General features: G+C 34.8%; 1 pseudogene across 1 annotated transcript in view; it reads left to right on the forward strand.

Moving 5' to 3' along the window:
* LOC309636371 (ankyrin repeat domain-containing protein 17-like) overlaps positions 1-20,478 on the forward strand; it is a 241,042-nt pseudogene that overhangs the window by 135,157 nt on the left and 85,407 nt on the right. The window contains exons 5-16 of the transcript XR_014268510.1: positions 1,161-1,308; positions 1,570-1,717; positions 2,881-3,114; positions 5,907-6,001; positions 7,946-8,183; positions 9,532-9,723; positions 10,103-10,212; positions 12,411-12,498; positions 14,028-14,155; positions 14,409-14,552; positions 15,090-15,192; positions 16,684-17,438. The product of XR_014268510.1 is annotated as an ankyrin repeat domain-containing protein 17-like (transcript). The remainder of the gene's footprint in view (positions 1-1,160; positions 1,309-1,569; positions 1,718-2,880; positions 3,115-5,906; positions 6,002-7,945; positions 8,184-9,531; positions 9,724-10,102; positions 10,213-12,410; positions 12,499-14,027; positions 14,156-14,408; positions 14,553-15,089; positions 15,193-16,683; positions 17,439-20,478) is intronic.

Raw genomic sequence — 20,478 nt, forward strand, 5'->3', positions numbered from 1 at the left:
AATAGTAGGTGATGAAGCCAGAGAAGTAAAAGGAGGAGTTTGAGATCCTACCACTGGACAGGTCTTACAAGGATTCTGACTTTTACTGTGGGTAAGGTTAAAGGCCAGTGGAGGATTCTGAGCAGAGGAGTGACAGGTCTACTTCCTTTTAAGCAAGATCTCTCTGGCTCCTTCACTGAAAAGAGCCTGAAGGAGAGCAAGGGTAACAGCAGGGAGACTGCTTAGGAGACGTCGCCATAATCTTGGCTAAGGATGATGTTCTTAAAACTGGGTGGTAGTGATAATATGGGTGTAGAAAACAGGTTATCCATGGATGATGGCTTTAGTACCTGAAGTGACAGGGCCACGTTTTAAGAGGAGGTTGTAAGAATTGAGGTATATTTGAAATAAAGAGAATATTAATGAAGAGACTTGGATTCAGTGTTTTTCTAAGAATGAATTGTGGCCGCAAGTGAAGGAATCTTTAGAAATGTCCATAGTTGAAATTCTTTTGGAAGATTTACAGGGCAAATGCTTTACTCTAAATATAACTTTCTGTTGTTCCACCACTTTTTGCACTCTCCTTTTGCTTGAATTAAGCCTTTGCCTTACCTGGATATTTTTCATACTTCCCCAAGACATGATGGCATAAGTAAATACTTCAAAAAAAGAATCTCCTTCTCAGTTATTCATAGATTAGTCAAAATTACATGCTCACAACTTTCCTATCTGATTTCCCTTTACTTGATTGAGGAACTCAGATAGGCGTTTATAATTAGTAAAAGTTTTAGCCATTTCATTAAATCTTATAAAATTTTTCTAGTGACTAAACAAACAGAAGTGTAATTATAACTTGTATTTCCTTCATGTGATTTTTCTATACAATTTTATATTTTAAAATTTTGGATTTTTTCCCTATTTATAGTAAATTAGACTTTATCTTTCAGTTACATGACTGAAAACATTTTGTAATGTGGATCATTTTAATTCAGTGACTTTTATATGTAGATTTTAAAAACTCAGTGAACTGAATCATTTTATTTTCTTTTTGTTATGAGTCGTATTGAAATAATGATTCTTTTTAGCGCTACTGTCCAGATTAATTTCAAAAAATCATCAATTATGCTGGGCAATTTTTTATATTCTTATATCCTGATATTACAATATTCCTCCCCCAATAGCCGCAGTTTGGCAGAAGCCTGTTCAGAAGGAGATGTAAATGCTGTGCGAAAGTTACTCATTGAAGGGCAAAGTGTAAATGAACACACTGAGGAAGGGGAGAGCCTCCCTTGTTTAGCTGGTTCTGCTGGATATTATGAGCTTGCACAGGTTTGTATTATCAAAATAAAGCTCACAGTTTTTTGATCGTTTTGTGTTAATTTGGACTGTGTATTAAGGAAATAATAAAATAAAATCAACCATCAGGCTCATTTCAAGAAATAGTTTTCTTAGATATATTTTTTTGTTTATTGGCTCTTTTGCTTATTGGCTCTGTAGTATGACTAGGTAGGTGTTAACATAAATATATGTTCAAAAAATTTTGATGAAAATACCATTTTCTAATATCCTTTCAACTTTTTCTTTCATAAGGTTTTGTTGGCAATGCATGCCAATGTGGAAGATAGGGGGATCAAAGGTGACATTCCACCTTTAATGGCTGCTGCTAATGGAGGACATGTCCAAATTGTGAAGTTGCTGCTAGCTCATAAAGCTGATGTCAATGCACAGTCTTCAACAGGTTATGCATACTTCTTTTTCAGTTTTTAAATATTAACACCCTCTGATAGTAATTAATTCACATGAAAGTGATCATTAGTGATGCTTTTGCAGTTATCAATGCTGCACATTTGTATATATCTGTGCATTAGGCTTAAAGTACATAGAATGTTTTTGAATGAAATTTCTCCTGTTTTGTGTATGAGTGCTATTAACTGGCCTTGGTTCTTTTCTATTAAACACTGGCCCAGTTAAAAGGACCATCCTCTTGGAAGTGGAGAGGATGGTCTCCACCTCTCAAACCCAAGTTTCCTACTTATCAGGGGAAAATGGAAGGGAAGGTAGGGAGAATAAGAAGGATATGCAACAGAAGGCAGGTCTGTCATTGCCTAGTGTTAATAAATTGCGGCCTATAGAAAAAGAAAGTATTATGAAAACATTGTGTTACACAAGAGACAATGTTAATCTAAATCAGTTTTTTTTTTCTTTCAAATTTGGGCATAGATGGATTTGTGTAAAAGCTCTAAAATATATGAAAATATATTTGGTGCATTTCCTTCATGCAAGATTTTTAAATTTATTAAATATTTTAAATCATTTTAAAGGTCTGCATGTTCTGGTTTGAGGGGGTTTTAGGAATTCTTATTTTACCCAGAAGTTAACTTTTTTTCCCCTGTAACATGGGAGATTTTTATCATTATGAGGGAATGTTTTTGAAATTATTTTAACTTTGGCCACCAGTTAACTGATGTGTAAAGTTGTAGTGAAAACAGTACGTGATTAAAAGTAACGGTATGAGGTATATCTATATATGATGAATAATTATAATCCAAAGAAAAACTAAAGGTTGGGAAACATTTCTCTGATTAAAGTTAGAATCAGTGTAACTTTTTCCTCATGTGGGAAGTTAGTTTCAGAATTGCTCAGTGCTTTTATAACTCTACAATTGTGATAAGTGTATCTGATTTTCCACATGTGTTTGACCCTGATTTTTAAATGGAACGAATAGGGAGTTGATTTCAGTAAGATAAAATGTAATGAAGAAAAGAATTATATGTATAAGTGTAATAGCTAAATTTATTAAGATTATAGTCTCTCATTTCAGTTTTGTCTTTGATACTAGATAAACCTCTGTTTTATTTTGGTATTTTATGTTGATGTCTTTGTTTTTCTTCATTCAAATAGGCAATACAGCACTTACATATGCTTGTGCTGGAGGTTATGTAGATGTTGTAAAGGTGCTCTTGGAATCCGGTGCTAGTATTGAGGACCGTAATGAAAATGGTCATACTCCTCTTATGGAAGCTGGAAGTGCTGGACATGTGGAAGTAGCCAGATTGCTGCTAGAAAATGGGGCTGGCATTAATACGCATTCCGATGAATTTAAAGAGAGTGCCCTTACGTTAGCTTGTTACAAAGGTACAGTAAAGAACTTGTTTTTTTAAACAAAGTTTTTAAACTCATGAAATGACAGTTACTTCATGTAGAATGGTTAGTCACTTAAAATAAAAAATAAAATATGGTAATAGTACATTATAAATAAGTGTTTAAAGTGTTTTAGAATTTAAAAGTTTAATATATAAACTTTATATATTAAACTTTTAAAATATACACTCAATATTATAAATATTGTCAATGAAAAATGACTATTGATCCAGTTGTTTTATTAGAAACAGTTATTTAATTTTAATATGCACTGTATTTTTTAATGATTTTGCTTGTCAGAGTATTTTGCCTGGTTTACACAAAAGAATCCAGAAGTATTTCGCCTGTAAATGTAAAGTAAATGCAATAAAAGCTAGAATGAGGGGCTTCCCCGGAGGTCCAGTGGTTAAGACTCCGTGCTTCCACTGCAGGGGGGCGTGGGTTAGATCCCTGGTAGGGGAACTAAGATCCCACGTGCCGCGCGATGCGGCCAGTAAAGAAAGAAATAAATAGAAGCTAGAATGATTTATTAACAAGAAGGTGCTTAAGCTATTTCTCATGATACCAAGAAGAAAGGAAAAAAATTGAAGAGAAAGGAGGATATATGAAAAGAAAAATAAAAAGTGGTGTGGAGGGAGTTTGTATTCAAAAGAACAATTTTAGAGTATCATCAACACGTTTAATAAAGTTAGAAGGAAGAGCTGGTAGAAATTGAGAATACCTACCAATATATAGCTGTACAAAGGGGGTACATAGTGTTCTAAATGATGTCGATCAACCTGAAAATATTGATAATAGAGTAAAATATCTTCTTTTGGAGGGGGGCAAGATAATTGTCTGGAAAGATACTTGGTCTTCAGCTAGTTAATCTAGATTCTAGATTCTAAAAAGACAGCCACAGAGCCAGACATTTTTCAGAATCAACCTTTTTGACAGATAAATTGCTATAAACTAAGAAACTTTTTAAAAAGAAAATTTCATGAGATTTTATACCTGCATAGCCATTCACTTCAATGTTTTCTACCACCTGCAGCTGTGTCATGATTGTATCATAAAATAAGTGATACATTTTTGACCCAGAGGCATCAAGATAAAGCTCTTGCAAGTCAAGGTACAAAAGTGAAGGAGGCACTCACTCTCAATGGCTGAATCTTCACGTACACTAGCTTGTGAGTGAATGTCTCCTTAAATTTTGCACCCAGGGCTTTGATTCCTTCCCCCTTGTGTTGGCCCTCCTGTTGTTTTGTTTCATTCTATCAGTACTTCAGAGTGGCCAGGGTTTTGTTAGGTCTTTTGGAATAACTTCACTTAAAAAACATGACTAAAATACTCCTTAGCCACATAAATGACTAAAATTTAAGTTAAATGTAAAAATGTGCTCTAAAGGACTTTTGATTATCTCGTGTTACAGATAATTCAGATTAAGGGTACTTAGGAAGCACACCTGAGGTCTCTTACTTCTCCAGTTGTGTTTAGTAGTTACGCAGAGGTTGATCTTCATTGGGAGAGGAGGAATTAAGCCTTGGGACAGCCTCTCCAGGGCAGGCTGATTGGGTGGCTCTGTCTCACCTTTCCATCAAATACTTTTGAAACCGGAACTAGCTCCATTTTACTACTGAGACCCAGCTGGCCAATGAGCTTTGAGATGGGGCTATGTATAACTACTCTTCCCTCTGTCCTATGCTTGTAGCCCCACCATGCTGAGGTTGGGGCTTGTAGGCTTTCGTTAGAGAAACTGGATATAGAACTGAGCTGGTGGAGAACATCTCTACTGCTTCCAAGGATCCATGGACACTCTTACTTTCCTCTATTTCTGGTGAGGTCTCTTAGGATACAGATTGACAAGGAGGAGATGGGGAAGGGATAGAATTCAGGCTGAGACTAAGCATTGATGTGGATCTTTGGGAAGGGAGAATGACAGAGAGGAAGGAGAGATAGTTTGTTAGCAAAAACAAGGCATGGCAGGTGCTACACTTATTCACCAGAGTTAATTTGAACTGTTCATGATTCCGCCATCCACTCCTTCCTCCATTCCCAGTTGACTGAAAATTGACTGCAGCTCATTCCGGATGAAGTTGGAAAAAAATTAGTTACTTTTCTACTGTTTCTTACATAGTATCTGAAGTCCTTTTTAAAATATAATTTATGTTCATTGTAACTACTCACAAGGTAATCTTTATCTGAACTGAAGCATATGGTTTATTTGAAACTCCATAAATATATGTGTGTGTGTATATATATGTATGTGTATATATATATTTATATCTAAATAAATGAATAAATATAAATGGTGTTGTTTCAAGAATATTTTTATATATACGGTTTCCAACTTACAAGCAGGTTGTTCCTAAAATGTCTGTGAGTTAGTTATTGAAACTTAAAGCTCATTTCCTCATAGAAATAACTTCAGTGATGATTATCATCCCAGGCTACTAGTTCACAAAAACGAATTTAGTCTATAGTATAAATAAAATAACTATGGCATGCCTGGGCCCTAAAAAGGTTGTAGAGTGGATATTCTGGGTGTTGCATTTTAGGGCCACCTTTGCTCACCTACAGCAAGGATTTTAGTAATAGCAGTTTCTAGGGTAACAGGGTAAGGAGTAGAACAGCACAGTTCACTTGTATAATTTGTGTTGGGCAGTTGAGGGTGGCTTGTAGCTGACTTTAGTATTATGGTAATAAATGTATTGCTATAAGTGAAATATAACTTTCCAAAATATTGTAATTTTATTTTTGGGGAATAATAAAATATTTTTAAGTAATCTTATAAACTTTTGGTTTAGGACATCTAGAGATGGTGCGATTTCTTTTGGAAGCAGGCTCAGATCAAGAGCATAAAACAGATGAAATGCACACTGCTTTAATGGAGGCTTGCATGGCAAGATTGGTGAAATACATACATGAAATATATTTATATATTAGGTAGAGACAGAGCCAGTGTATAGTGAGTGAGTGCCGTTTCCTTGGGTTCAAAGATTCTGTTTATCATGACTTGTGGATCAGAACCTCAGCTATCTGAGTTATAAGAGCCAGTTGTGCAATATTAACTTCTATCAGAGGTGCTTTCTGAAGCTTTGTAGCACTACCTTCATTTTCTGGTTTTATGTAATTGGTACAAAAAGTGACTTTTTAAAAGATGGATCAAGGATATTAAAAATGAGAACATAATCCACAGAGTATGCACATAATACTACTAAGTAAAACATGTTCATCAAACCCGTAATGTAAAATTTATGAAAAATTTTGAAATTAGAATATTATTTGCATTACATAATTCCCCCTCTTTCATCCTCCTTTCCCAAGGATCCCTTTCCGAAGATTCTCCCTTCCCAAAGATCCTCTATCGTGGTCTTTTCTCAGCCCTGAATTCCTTTTTTTAAGAACTTTTTTTAAAATTTGTACTTGAGAATGCCTAATAATAGTACTCTTAAACTTTTGTATCTCAGTCTATGACTTGTGGCATAGAAATGAATCAGAATAACATTATAGACAGATTTATGAGAAAAACACAGCAAAGATAAAACAGACCCCAAATTAATTTTAAGTTTCTTGTCTCAACTTCCCTTCAGAGAATGATTATTGAAAGGATGTTAAATTTTAATTACTAATTTTAAAAAAAATTAAGTAGCCATTTAAGACTTGAGTTATTTTTTGCTTTTCTTATTGCCATACCAGTGTTTGCTTTAGTAACTTATTCTTTTGATTAAACAAGTTTTCTGGGAGGGTTTTGAGTTCCCCATCTGTGAAAATAATATCCTTCTCTAGTGTTGTTGTGAGGATTAAATGACATAATGTGTGTAAGGAACTTAAAACATCCTTGCCACCCCCATTAGAGAAACAAACTATATGTAGATTAAAAAATTAAAGTGAAATATTCTGTAGACCTACTCTGCATGCAATGGAAGTGTTATAAGTAGATGAAAGATACTAGTAGGGGCCATACATTTGGAGACTTGCTAAGAGACTGAGGTTTTAAACTGGACTTAAAAAGGAAATGTAGGAGTTGACTACTTATGGAGGGAGAAAATTCTGAGCTAAAGGAACAGCAAAGTAACCACAGTGATAAGACTTTAAAGTTGTGTAATATGGCAGGTACCAAGGCAAAAATGGGCATGACAAGTTCAAAAAAAGATGAAATGTCTGTGAGGTAATACAGAAGGAAAAATTGTATCAAAGGAAGAAAGAATGGAAAAGTGAGCCTTGGGGTTGCCAGTATTTAGGGAAACTGTGAGAAAGGGAGACCGGTAAAGAAGACGGAAGATATTAAGAGAGAACTTCTTTTTCTTTTTCTTAATTTTCCCTGGCGTTTGATTGTCGAACAACAAAGGAATTACCATGTACGTATTGTGTTCCCTTTTCCCTAACACATCATGCTCAATTCCCCCACTCCTCTAAAAAGTATTGGATTTTTCTTTTTCTACCTAGCCAAAACTTTGCTTATCCTTAAGGTTTCTATGAAAATCCTGCTTTCCCTTTCTAAACTTTATGCTTTTAGCATTTAAGCTTATACTATGCAGTGTTGATGTTATCTCACAGTAATCTCTAATTTTATGTGCTTACTGGGTTTTTTTTTTTCTGATGGTTAATAAGCTTTTTGATTGAAGGTATTTTTCTACATATTTTATATCCTCAATTGCTATTTACTACTAGAGTAAACTGTAGATACGTCTTAATTAATGCTTGCTTACTCACCTGTTAAATGTAGATTTATTAATTCTTATTTGAATTGAGATCAGTAAACTTCATTGTATAGCAATTGAGAAGTACTTTTAAAGATTTTTTAATGGTGCTGATTCAGTTTTTTTACTTGCATTGTAATCAGGATGGCCACACTGAAGTAGCTAGGTTGCTTCTTGACAGTAGTGCCCAAGTGAACATGCCTACTGATTCGTTTGAATCACCATTGACTTTGGCTGCATGTGGTGGGCACGTGGAACTTGCGGCTTTACTTATTGAAAGAGGAGCTAGCCTGGAAGAGGTCAACGATGAAGGTTATACACCATTGATGGAAGCTGCTCGTGAAGGACATGAAGAAATGGTGGCATTACTTTTAGGCCAAGGTAACCAATACCAATCAAGACACTAACGCATAAATGTGTAAAATATAAGATTATGATTTTATAAAATTGAATTTATTTCATTTTTCTAGTAGATTTGTAATGAGGTGCTATCACAAAAACTAAAGATGAAATATTTTCTTTGAAAACAGCTCTCATACTGTACTCAATAAAATCAGATGGACTTCTTTAGTATTTAAGAGCTTTCAGAGCCATTTTGTGCTGTGTTAATAAAAATAGAAGTGGGGGTGGGATAGGGTTGTAGGTTATGTGGGGGCATGTATGAGATTCAGCATTTCTGCAGCTAATATATTGAGAGAATGCCTCATAGGGCAGAATGCCTGTTAATAACTATTTGATGTTTCTAGTGTTTCATAAAGTACGATATGGGAAATCTTGCCATAAGGACTAACTTGATGAGAATGCAAGAATGCATGTATAAGAAGCTGTCAAGGAGCTCGGTACACAGTGGGCTTCTCTTTTGGGGAAAGTGAAACAGTTACTTGACTGTATTAAGATACCTTAAGTTTAGAAGTAATCTCGCATCTCTATCCATATTGGTAGCCTGGTTTTATATCTCTTTTACTAATAAAGGTTTTGTTTGTACAAATTTAAGAGGAATGGCACATTTTTCAAAAACCTTTTACTGAGAGGTAATATTGACTAGAATTTTAAAAGCATAGTTTTCGGAGCAGACTTCTTCGGTTTGAATCACAAATCCACTGCTTGCCGATTTTGTAACTTTAGGCAAATTTCTAACCTTCTGTGCCTCAATTTTGTTGTCTGTAGGGTTGTTGTGAGAGTTTATAGATGTGTATAAAGCTTTTCGAACACTGTCATATAGTGCCTGTTAAGTGTTAACTGTGGTGATGGTGGTAGTAGTGATGATGATAATGTTGTTGTGACCTTGGGCAAGTTAGTTAATCTCAATTTCCATAGCTGTAAAAATGGAGCTAACAAAAATATGTAAAATGCTTAAATATTGCCTGACAAATAACAGCATATTAAATATTATCTATTATCATTTTCGTCAACATCTTTATCATCATTATTTTGAATCTTTATGACGAGGGAATGTGGTTTATTTTCTAAGGTCTTAAATCACATGACTTGTACCTTCTGGCTGAATAAATCTTATTCCAGCAGTGTACATCAAATATGGACTAGTGGATGTGGTGTTGATAGTTTTATTTTTAACTGCCTCCTAGAATAAGGGAGAGGTACTTCATCATTTAGTAAATTAATATAAATGTTCATTTTTGAAATATAGTTTACTAGGAAATAATCATGTTTTGCTTATCTCTGGAATAAGTTAATGACTTTCTTTAAATAATTAGAATCTTTATTTTAGGAGCAAATATCAATGCACAGACAGAAGAAACTCAAGAAACTGCCTTGACTTTGGCTTGCTGTGGAGGCTTTCTGGAAGTGGCAGACTTTCTAATTAAGGCAGGAGCTGATATAGAACTAGGGTGTTCTGCCCCTTTAATGGAAGCTGCTCAAGAGGGTCATTTGGACTTAGTTAAATACTTATTAGCTGCAGGTAGGCATTTTTGCATTTGGGGTTTTTTTTACATGATTTCTTTAAGTAAAAATATTACAATGTAAATAGCTTTTTTTGATGTATGATGCACTGAATGTGTATAGAAAAATAAAGTGATAAATTTTTTAGTGTATTCTGAATAAGTAATTTACCTTATTGCTGTTTGAAATATCTGTAGTTTTAATTTTAAGGAGTAATCTATTTCTAATTTTTTTTCTTTTTTGCTTTTAAAGATGCTGACAATATTCTCTGTTTCTAGAAATGGATAAGGCTGTTTTGTCTAATTTGAGGAGATTTGGCTTATCTAGAAGAAATTTCAGTATCCACATTTGTGTCTTATGATTCTTTTATTAAGGATGTGTATCTAACACTACTGCAGGAGCTAATGTTCATGCAACAACAGCAACAGGGGATACAGCACAAACATACGCCTGTGAAAATGGTCATACCGATGTAGCAGATGTCTTACTTCAGGCAGGAGCAGATCTGGTAAGCTATGTCACTTTCTAAATCTTAACATTTAAAGCTAAGACAAGAAATTAATTGAAAGGAGATTATAGACAAAAGGTATTTCTTTACTTCTAATTTTATGTTGGCCTTTTTGCCATTCTTTATCTCATTTAGTCATATTTTTTTCCTATGCTGTTTGGTGTCCATTCTTATTTTCCTTGTTAGCAGGACTATCCAGTGTACTACCCCTTTTCCCCTACAAAAAAGGGAAAATTTTGTGTTTGATATGTTAATAATTAATCGTAATAATTAATACAAATTTTCTCTTAAGTACTTAGCTATTTTTAGAAGCTTTTCTGATTTGTCATAAAAAGGCAAATATGGCTTAGAGGCGGCATTTCACTGTCGTTTAAGAAATAAATTGTACCTATACCATTCAAAGCATTATTAAATAAAGGAGTAAAAAAGATAAGTATTCAGAAAATAATATTTTTCCCTCAAATAACTTTTTATTTAGTGAGAAGGATGAAATACTGAGGTCATTTTTAAGAATATTTATTTATTTATTTATTTATTTTGGGCCGCGTTGGGTCGGGCTTTCTCTAGTTGCGGTGAGCGGGGGCTACTCTTCGTTGCGGTGCGCAGGCTTCTCATTGCAGTGGCTTTTCTTGTTGTGGAGCATGGGCTCTAGGTGCGTGGGTTTCAGTAGTTGTGGCACTCAGGCTCAGTAGTTGTGGCACATGGGCTTAGTTGCTCCACGGCATGTGGGATCTTCCTGGACCAGGGCTCAAACCCGTGTCCCCTGCATTGGCAGGCGGATTCTTAACCACTGCGCCACCAGGGAAGTCCCTACTGAGGTTATTTTAAGGTAGATTACAAAGAGATGTCATAGAGAAAGGACAGACAGTCAAAAAGCTCAGAAGAGGTGAAGACGTCATCTGAGATGTTATGTTTGGGGCTGGGTAAGGTTTAGAAAGGTAGATACTGTGCTCTTGTTACAAAAGAGATAATCCAGTTGGAAGAAATAGTATGAGTACAGCCTGAGAGGTAGGGAAGAATAAAGCAATTGTGTGTGGGGAAAATAGTCATTCTTCCAGTTTGGCCTGTGAGGGAGTAAGAAAGGTAGGTTTTAGTTAAAACATAAGCACCCATGTGTTCGTGGGGCTGAGATTAATAAGTAAATGTGTTTTCCTGTAGAAGTTCATAGTTTTTGACAGAAACTCACATGCAGGCAGAAACAGGCTCCTCAATTAACTGGTTTCTTAACTTAAAATTTACTTAACCTCTCTTTCCTCATTTATGAAAGCAGAGGGTTAAATTAGATTACTGTTGTGGCCTCCTTCAGCTCTGTCTGTGTTGGTACAACGCTTGGAGAACTTATGACGCACATTATATTCTAGCTAGTCATGTGCATATTCCTCTTATTAGGTTTTGAGCTTCTTCAGCTTAGGAACTAAATTTCCAGTGTTTACTACAGTGACTGTGAAACATACAGCAATGTAATCTTGCTTAGTGAATTGCAATTAAAACAACTTAGTGTATGACTTAAGAGAAATATCATCAGCTGTAAGTGTAAAAAATATTGACATATAAAATGCTTTATAAAAGGTGTTTTTTTCTCCAACCTTTATACTGTAAGATCTGAAAATTTTTCCTGTGCTGATATTCTGAATTGCAAAAATGCAGCTGGTTCTCCATCCTTTTGAAACCCAGAAATCTCTAGTAATATCTTATAATTGATGGTATTAAATATCACTAGCCTTGTTATTTTTATGTACGGTAAAATAGAGATAATGGGAAGTCTGTAAAGGCAGAGAGTGATATACTTAGAGAAATTCATACACGTAGGATACAAACTTATGAAAAGAAAATCACTTGTAGTGGATTAGGATAATGTTGATTGTTTGGAGAGGGCTGTGCTAGAGTGCCATTCATTGTTCAAGTTCCACAGTCCTTTTTGTAGAGAGAAGGAAAAATTACCCAGATGGATTTCGATGAGGGTGTAACAATCACATGAATATAACCCCAGTTCTTAATTTATCTATATTTCCATAGAACATGTTTCTAATTAGAGATTGTTTAAATTAAAGAATATATTCCTTGATTTACTTCAAAGCATGTTATTTAATATATTTAGATTCTGAAATTTGTTCAGTTCTCTTCCTTTTGATTTTCATGAAAAAGAAAAATTGTTCATTAGAAATTAAATATCAAGTAAGTCTGTGTTTTTTAAACAGGAGCATGAATCTGAAGGTGGAAGAACTCCTTTAATGAAAGCTGCAAGAGCTGGTCATGTTTGTACCGTTCAGTTCCTAATTAGTAAAGGTAGGTTTGTGTAAGGCAGTAATTTTTTTCCACAGGTATCTATCCCCTGCCCTTGGGTATTAAGAGACTTACAAGTAAAGGACATTTTGGAGGTGTCACGTGGTAGAGGGATGCTACTGAGATTTTTGTGAGTGGGTAGTTGATAAACATCCCGCAACACATAGAACCATTCCAAACTGTGAGGAGTTCTGATACCGAATACCACCCTTGTTAAAAAACATTGCAATACAGAAAAATTTCTCTATGTAAAAAACTTTGAGGGTTTAGATACCTTGAAGTCTTTTCTGTTCATGTAATAATATATCTTGAAACCTGGATTTTTATGTTGTTTCTGCCACTGATTAATTTAAGGACAAGTCACTTTTCTTCTTTATATTTCCCTGGGCCTAAGTTTCCTTCTTTGTAAAATATAGAGAGGTGGTCATAAATATAGCACCCCCCAAAAAAATCAAAATTGAAATGGAACAAATATGCCAAAAATGCATTTTCATTCATGGTCATTTATTCTACTTTGAATACCAAAATCCTTAATAACAAAAGTAGCATATTATTACTTCCTTTAAATGACTTTTTAGGTATTCACTGTATAAGTTCAAGTTGAAAGTTTTTCATGAACTTAAGTATAGAAGATTAGAGATTTCATTATATTCTTAAGTATAGGAGATTAAAGATTTTACTTTTGATTCAACATTAGTAAAAGTGAGACTGTGTAGACCATATACAATTAAAAAGGCAACATATGCCATTTCCTTCTTACCAAAAATACTAAAGTTTGAAATCATTTGTAGGTAAAGAAAATAAATCAGAAATAACTTACTGGTCAAATTATTTTAGGCAATTTGAACACTTCCTTGTGTTTATAAATAAGACATAGTATTCTCAAGAATGAAATTATTTTCAGTTATTATCTTCTCTCTTCTTTGGTTAATTTTAATGAATCTGATTCCAGTTTCTTCCTGGTATTTTACTTCCATTTTCCACATGCATAGCACAGTGCTCCAAATCAGGGATGAATTCATATTAAGGGGAAAATGTACCTGTTTTCATTCTCAGATATTTCCCAATGAAAAAAGATTATACTACTATTACTTACTAGTTTTTGTTAATTCCTTCCATATTTGGCCCATAGAGGGCAGTGTGGTTTATTTTTTATTGGTTTTCAGTCATCTTTCCCACTGAAGATATTAAAATGTAGATAAAATTTTACAGTTTACTTTTTTAAAACAGTGATTATACTAGGAATAATATATACTTTTATCATTATCTTTTAATGGTACATACTGAAACATTTATGGATGAAATTATATCATGTTTGTCTGGGATTTGTTTTAGAATAATTCAAGATGGGAGAGGAGAATGGATGTGGGTATATGGGAAATGAGATTGGCCATGTTTATGATCATTGAAGCTGGGTAATGGGTATGTGGGGCTTCATTATACTGTTCTCTCTACTCTTCGATTTTGAAGTTTACCATAATTTAAGAAACAACACTCCATTAACATGATTTTTCATGCCTTGTCTGTTTTAGGAGCAAATGTGAATAGAACCACAGCTAACAATGACCATAGTGTACTGTCCCTGGCTTGTGCAGGGGGTCATCTGGCAGTGGTGGAACTACTTTTGGCTCATGGGGCAGATCCTACTCACCGTTTAAAAGTATGTAACTCAAATGTTTCAGGTAGCATTGTGAATTAATCTTCACTCTTGAGCATAACAAATTATTATCTCTAAGTTCCACTTGTATATTGGCATTCGAAATGTGTTCATTTTCTTCTGTTTTTAGAGGAAAGTGTTCTTTACTAAACCTAAAACTTTAATGTGTCTGGGGCCTGTTGGCTATATCTTCCTTATGTTTCTGTAAATTAACTTTAGAAAAAAATTTTTTCCCCTTCCATATTCACTCTTTTAGGATGGCTCGATTATGTTGATAGAAGCAGCGAAAGGTGGTCATACAAGCATTGTTTGCTATCTTTTGGACTATCGTAATAACTTGCTTTCAGCCCCTCCACCAGATGTCACTCAGTTAACGCCCCCATCCCACGATTTAAATAGGGTAAGCTTCTAAACTAAAGCATTTTATGTTATATCATCTTTTTCCCTTTTTCGGTCATAGTTCAAGATTAAACTAGATTGTTTTTTGTTATAATATGTAGTTCTTTTTATAGATAACATACTTGATATGGTTAATGAACATCTGGTGTAATATTCAGATTCTAGATTGATATGATTTTGCTTTGCTTTCTTACTGTGGCCAGAATAATCTTTTGATTTCAAAGTTCATTAAAAGAATGTCATGGAGGGAATTCCCTGGCGTCCAGTGGTTGGGACTCAGCGCTTTCACTGCTGGGTCCCGGGTTCAATCCTTGGTCGGGGAACTAAGATCCCATCCCGCAAGCTGTGCGGCATGGCCGAAAAAAAAAGTCATGGAAATTAATTTGATACCAGCACATTTTAAGTAAATATGTCACCTGAGATTGTCATATGAAAAAATATTTTGAATGGATCTTTGTAACTTATTCTTCATTTAAAGCAAATTATATAATGAAAGGTGTAGGAAAAGCAGATATATAATCAGTTTCATTTGTCTTAGGCTCCCTGTGTACCGGTTCAAGCACTGCCCATGGTTGTCCCACCTCAGGAGCCTGACAAACCACCTGCCAATGTTGCCACTACTCTTCCCATCAGGAATAAAGGTCAGTTATACTTCTAAAGACTTACAAGTTGTCCAAGTAAAAATGATAAGATTGCAAAAAAACCGAAATCTAACCATTTAAAATTATTATTCCACAATAATTGAATTTTACTAGGACGGCATAATTGAAGATTTTTTTTTTTAACAATGAATAAAGCATGTTATTGGGAGAGAACATAGTTAAGAACACTAATTTTTGCTGGAATCAGAAGTATTAGCAGTAGAAATTCAGATGCTCATCTTTGGTGCAATTCTGATTATCCATGATTTCCTCTAATAACTAGTCATTTCTATTCATGTTAAAATGTTAGGCTGCGTATAATTGGGTGACATTTTTGTAAATTACTAAAATTTCTGTAGTGATATGAGGCATAAGATTAATAAGCTAGATCAAAATTAAATATTATTTTAGAATAACTGGTTTTAATATAGATTTTATATCTGGAATACCTTTTCTCAACCAAGAATTCAAGGTTACTTCAGATATGGTTGTTTGTTGCTCTAGAACTCTGAGGTCCATATTTGATCTATGGAAGTTACATCATGCATGTTCATAAGTTATGTCCCAAAAGATTACAGCTACCAGTTTGAATCAGTTTTTCCTTTTAGAAAGTTTTACCTGAGGAACCAATGTGTTTTTAAGTTTTTGGTTTTTGGCTACCTATATTATTTTACCAACAAGAATACTAAGTATTTCCACCAGTTGTTTTTAATCACCACTACCAGAGGTGGCTTGGCCCCTTTTTCAGTTGGTATAGCAAGCAAATGATTGCTATACCGATAGCCAGATATGTTTATTCACCTGGCTGTCAGAAGATACAGTGGATGTCATAGTTCAGCATCTTTTCTTCCAGGGAAACTGAATCCCAGTTCCCTACTGGCCAGGTAGCTTTGTGAATATGTGAATTTCTATCTTAACCTTTATCAGTCTTGAAGATGGTAGGCCCCAACAAAGACATATATTTTAGTTGGATTTTAATTTTCTGGTACTTCTCAGTGGTTTGAGTACTCTTTGTGTGTATGTGTGTGTGTTTAAAAGGCACAGACTATTAAATGTAGAAAAAGCTTGACTTAGAGGTTTAAGTTTTCCCTACATCTTAATAATTTAGCATTATTTTTCTGTTCTTATGATAAGTTTTTACATCTTTATGACCAGATGAGGTATCTATCTACACATAGCCTTAGATTTTACTTTAATTGTACCACTTAGATATCACAAACCTGCATCCCTCTATTGTCTAATTTTAACCATGTGATATTTTAAAAATTCTGAAATTAATTTCCCAAAGATTACTCTATGCACATAAAATACATACATTTTATATTTATGATAAAGAAGGTGGATTTGTTTTTAACTCCTTAACAGTGCATTTTCACCTTCTATGGACATAATAACTTGGTGCATAACTGTTGGCACTAAACCTCCCAACAGTAACTCTGTAATGAGGATGCCATTCATGTGCACTTCTGAGGGGGTTTCTTTTTCACACAGCTGCTTCTAAACAAAAGTCCAGCAGCCATTTGCCAGCAAACAGCCAGGATGTACAGGGTTACATCACCAATCAGTCTCCAGAGAGCATTGTAGAAGAGGCTCAGGGCAAGTTAACAGAACTGGAACAGAGAATAAAAGAAGCCATAGGAAAGAATGCACAGCTGCAGTCCTTGGAACTGGCTCATGCTGACCAACTTACCAAGGAGAAGATCGAGGAGCTGAACAAAACAAGGGAGGAGCAAATTCAGAAGAAACAAAAGATTTTGGAGGAACTACAGAAAGTAGAACGAGAATTACAACTGAAAACTCAGCAGCAGCTAAAAAAGCAGTATCTAGAGGTTAAAGCTCAAAGAATTCAACTTCAGCAGCAGCAGCAACAGTCTTGCCAACATCTGGGACTGCTAACTCCTGTTGGGGTTGGAGAACAGCTTTCCGAGGGAGACTATGCACGGTTACAGCAAGTGGATCCCGTTCTGCTTAAAGATGAAGCCCAGCAAACTGCTGCTCAGATGGGTTTTGCACCAGTCCAGCCTCTGGCCATGCCTCAAGCTTTGCCTCTGGCGGCAGGTCCCTTGCCTCCAGGGTCCATCGCAAATCTTACAGAACTGCAAGGAGTGATATAGTTGGACAGCCAGTACTCGGCCAACCACAGTTGGCAGGGCTGGGGCAAGGAATTCTGACAGAAACACAACAAGGGTTAATGGTAGCCAGCCCTGCTCAGACCCTCAATGACACGCTGGATGACATCATGGCAGGTGGGTTATATTGTTATGAGCAGGTATCAAATATGATTTGCTGGGCTTCCCTGATGGCGCAGTGGTTGAGAATCTGCCTGTCAATGCAGGGGATACGGGTTCGAGCCCTGGTCTGGGAAGATCCCACATGCTGTGGAGCGACTAGGCCCGTGAGCCACAATTGCTGAGCCTGCGCGTCTGGAGCCTGTGCACTGCAACGAGAGGCCGCGACAGTGAGAGGCCCGCGCACCGCGATGAAGAGTGGCCCCTGCTTGCCGCAACTAGAGAAAGCCCTTGCACAGAAACGAAGACCCAACACAGCCGTAAATAAATAAATAAATAAATAGATAAATAAATAAATAAATAAATAAATAAATAAATAAATAAATAAATAAAATTAAAAAAAAAAAAGTAAAAAAAAAAAAAAAGTAAAACCTTTATAAATTACTATTAATGGAAAACCTGTATCACCTCTCCTAAGTTGAAAGTAACTGGAAGAAAAGTGAACATAAAACAATGTTCAAAAAAAAAAAATATGATTTGCTTAAGGCAAGTAAGAGTGTGCCAGAATTTTTTGCCGTTACCCAACTTGAGAACTATTTCTGGACTCTTGAACCATGTGTATCTTTAGAAATATTAGTTCAATCTTAGACGTTCTCAGATGGATACAGGTCAAATGAAAGATTAGCTCATTCAATGCAAGTGGCTGAAACTTTCTGACTTAGGTGGGTAGGCTGGGAATCTAGGTTTTTCAGTAGTCAGGTTGATGTTTGATTTTTTTGTTTGTTTTTGTTTTTTCCCTTTAAGTTCAGAATACTGATAGAATTTTGGCTTTTTTGCTTCTGTATTCACAAGAATAATCCGGGAAATTGATAGAAGTTGAAGTGCAAAACTAGTAGGATATATCAGAAAGCTTATTTGTGAACAGAAATACTTTATATTGTAATGGATCAGACTTCAAACCTGATGGATATTTAAAAGAAACAAAAAATGTAAATACTTTTACAACAATAATAAAGTACCAAACCAAATAAGGTTTGATTATACTGTATGTCAGTGATTTATCCCCTGTGAATGTTAATGTGTAGTTTCTTTCTAATTGTATTATGAGAAGGTGTGGTCCCCTGATAGTATCATAAATGATATATCTTTAAATGGGTAGGCAGAGAAATTTTTTTCCATTTTAATTAGTTTCATTGGCAAAAAGAAACATTTTAGGGGTTGTTTTGATGGTTCTAGTTTTGGGTACTTAGTTTTTGTGAGTTCTGTAACAAAGTAGTAGAATGAGATTTTACAGGATTGAAAGCCATAAGAATACTGTACTGAAAAGAATAATTTTCTTCATTTAAAAAAAAAGTAAAGAAAAAAAAAAACAGAAAAAGAAGGAACAGGGGAAAACAAAGGGAGTAAATAGGTGAATTTTGATAATTTTCATCTGCTCTCTTCCCCCCTTTTAATTCTTTGGTCTATACTTAAAGGTTGATTGAATTTTCTCTTATTTTGAAACTATGTTTAAGTAGCACTATATATTATGATGAGATTATACATAATTTAACTTTAATCTTTTAAAAGAATAAAAGAAAATGAAATTGTATAGTGTTGAGATATTTAGCTAACATTCAGAAACTAAGAAGCCAGCTAATGAGACAGATTTTGTACTTAGAAATTGCTCTAAAGTTTTCCAGTCCTCTTTTAGTATCACCTCAACAATAGTAGGTGGAATGAAAGTGTCTGCTAATCTTAGAGGGTACAGTAACTACATCGGAAAAAATGCTATTAATTGTTAGTAAGAACTATAAAGCTTCTTATATTAAGAAGTATACATTTTTCCTATAGATTTGAAAGTTACTACTAATCACCATTAGTGGGTTATAATAATTGGGAATGTAATTTTAAAAACAGTAGCTATCTTATGAAAATTGAAGCACAGTAGCTCCAAATGCCAAATTTGATATTACTTTCATGGCCATTAATCTAGATCATAATGGTGTTCTTTATATTATGTCAATTGAACTACCAAAGAATGTGTAGAATTAAGTGTTATTTATTCAGTTAAATGAAGAATGGACATTCCATACCAATGAATATTTTAAAAATTTTGATATGCTATCAGCATTTACCTGATGTTCTTGGGCATAGTTATCAATAATGATTTGCCAGTTGTATAATTTTTATGCTGATCAGAATTATCGGAGGTTTGTAAAGTAGTTTTTCTGTTGATTTGTTTACCAAACAAAAACAATTAAATTCTCCCTATGTGTTCCAGGTGTTTTCATATAAAATTATCTTTTAAAGCTTATAACTGTTTAGGAAATATGACAGATACTTGTCATATTATAAAAATACTTTACGTGTTTATTCTTATTTATATGGGGAGAGGAGAGATGGCCAGAAGAAAGAACAGGATTAAAAACATCCAGCTACCTCCCTGCAACCCATTCCTGCATCATGCATGTGTACGTGCACAAACATACACATATACACTCACTTCCACAGCCTTTAAACTTCTGCTATGGTAGTACTTGTTATTTCAGTTGGCTAATGACCATTTCCATTTCTTTCCTTGGGTTTTTTAATATCTTACAACTTCATTAGGCTCAGTCTTCCTTCTCTCCTTCAGCATAATCTCTGTTCTTTATTCCTTAGTCCCCATTTAGTAGACTGCTTTTATAAGATTCAGTCTCTTTTTCTCTAGTACTTGGCTGGTCAGAATCTTCTATCTTCCTTGTTTTCTGTACTAGCCAAAGCAAAATCAGTTCCCTATTTAACCACTCTTAACAACTTGCCTTTGCTGTGTTGTCAAGTTCCCTCTTTCCTTACCTGATGTTAAAACTTCTTTGAGCATCTGGTTTTCCCTCTCTGAAATCTAACCCTAAAATGAAGTTCCACATGTAAAAATCTGGTCTGTACCATGGTTCCTTCAGGTACCTACATATTTACAATTGCTACTTTTAATTGTAGAGAATGGATGAGTGACAGGCAGCTATTTAGTTTTAGTAAACCAATTTCATAGGTACCCCAAGGGAATTAAATGAGGGAATTGATTTTTCCTATCTCCTTT

Source organism: Balaenoptera physalus (assembly GCF_965194825.1).
Source record: "Balaenoptera physalus genome assembly, chromosome: 10".
Taxonomy (NCBI): Eukaryota; Metazoa; Chordata; class Mammalia; order Artiodactyla; family Balaenopteridae; genus Balaenoptera; species Balaenoptera physalus.